The following is a 1,465-nucleotide window of genomic DNA, read 5'->3' on the forward strand; positions in this document are numbered from 1 at the left end:
ATATATGTATGTACATGTATATATATACTTTCACAAATTCATCTACACAAAGAAATGTATTTTTTGTTAGTGTGTTAAACAGGTAATAAAATATCACAAACATGTACGAGTATAGGCCCCTATATGGAAACGTCTGACCTTTACTAACGTTCATGGCTTGCTGTTTATCTGACACCTCCTATACCTCCTATATTGGTGGCACTTGCCAATTTTCATAATGCAGTTGTGTGGGTTATTTTTAGTTTATAATATGAATAACACGACAGTTGCACAGCAAATTGGTCATACAGGTCATGCCGAAGATTACAGTTGCTACTAGAGAGTAACATACAAAAAAGAAGTATTAAGATAAGGACGACCGACTAATATGACTCTGTAGAAAAAAAAGGCGAAACACACCAGAACGCCCGCCAACCAACCACGGTGTAAAACAGTATTGTGAGAGACTTACGAAATTTGAAATGCTAGAATAGTGTTGTATTGTTTTAGTTTTATTGATACCGCGAGCCTTTTGTACTGGAATTTTAACCTCAAACCTGAAGAAGTTTTTTTCGATTTTACGACAGTTCATTTATTGAGGATTCATTGACAACCAAATTTTACAAGAAGAGATGGATTAGAAGAGCATGAATTATGTTATTTGTTTCTTGCTAGGACGTCCAAATATCAAATATCTTAAAAATACATTTCTGGATGGAATTTTACTGAAAAACATTGAATAAAGGCTAAAAAAAGTACGTTTGCAGTTTCAGCGGACTGTCAAGCTATGGAAATAACCAAACTTTGGCTGCCATTTTCAGAGCTAAATTTACGCCTGTTTTGTTGTATCTTCTTCTATTCCATTTCGCAAAACCGTTATTCAACTAATCAAAATAACCAAACGGCAACGAGGAACACAAACCACCTAATATCCCCTCAGCACGTTTGATTGATGTTGATTTTCATTCCTTTTGAGTAAAAATAAAATCTACTGAATGCCAAAAGCCACGATGTGACCCGGCAATTCTTTCTGTTGCAGGAACCACGTATTGAGAACTCGCGGAGAACACGGGAACGAAAGAAAGAAAGAAAGAAAGAAAGAGCAGAGCCTCCACGACGTCTTCGAGCATCCTCAGGTAAATCTCACGTCTGTGCAATTTTTTGTAATTATATTGAGAGAGCTGAGGGACGGACGGAGATCGAACCAGATGAGCGGACTTAATAAAGCACTGGCATTTACAATTGTGATTAAAGCCCGCCTTTTGATTGGGTTTCCCGCCTGATCGATAGCAAGTCTATTCAACTTTATGAACTACGCATACTCAGACATCGGGATTTTGAACTTGATTTTTTTAGCGGGGAGAAGAAAAGGAGGAACACAATAGCGTGTTTTCTTTTTAATATGGAAGACACACAGAAATTCTTTATTATCAATAGGATGTGTGTTTGTGAGAGTGTGTGTGTGTGTGTTGTGTGTGTGTGTGTG

General features: G+C 37.2%; 1 protein-coding gene across 2 annotated transcripts in view; it reads left to right on the top strand.

The window, feature by feature from the left end:
• Positions 1 to 1,465, top strand: part of LOC101848108 (allatostatin-A receptor) — a 378,639-nt gene that overhangs the window by 295,670 nt on the left and 81,504 nt on the right. The window contains exon 6 of one of the 2 annotated variants that reach the window (XM_005097888.3): positions 1,019 to 1,115. The exons of the other annotated variant lie outside the window; for it this stretch is intronic. The gene's annotated coding sequence lies outside the window, so the exon portion shown is untranslated. The remainder of the gene's footprint in view (positions 1 to 1,018; positions 1,116 to 1,465) is intronic. 2 annotated transcript variants of the gene reach the window in all.

This window comes from Aplysia californica, unplaced genomic scaffold (genome assembly GCF_000002075.1).
Source record: "Aplysia californica isolate F4 #8 unplaced genomic scaffold, AplCal3.0 scaffold00166, whole genome shotgun sequence".
NCBI classification, from domain to species: Eukaryota; Metazoa; Mollusca; class Gastropoda; order Aplysiida; family Aplysiidae; genus Aplysia; species Aplysia californica.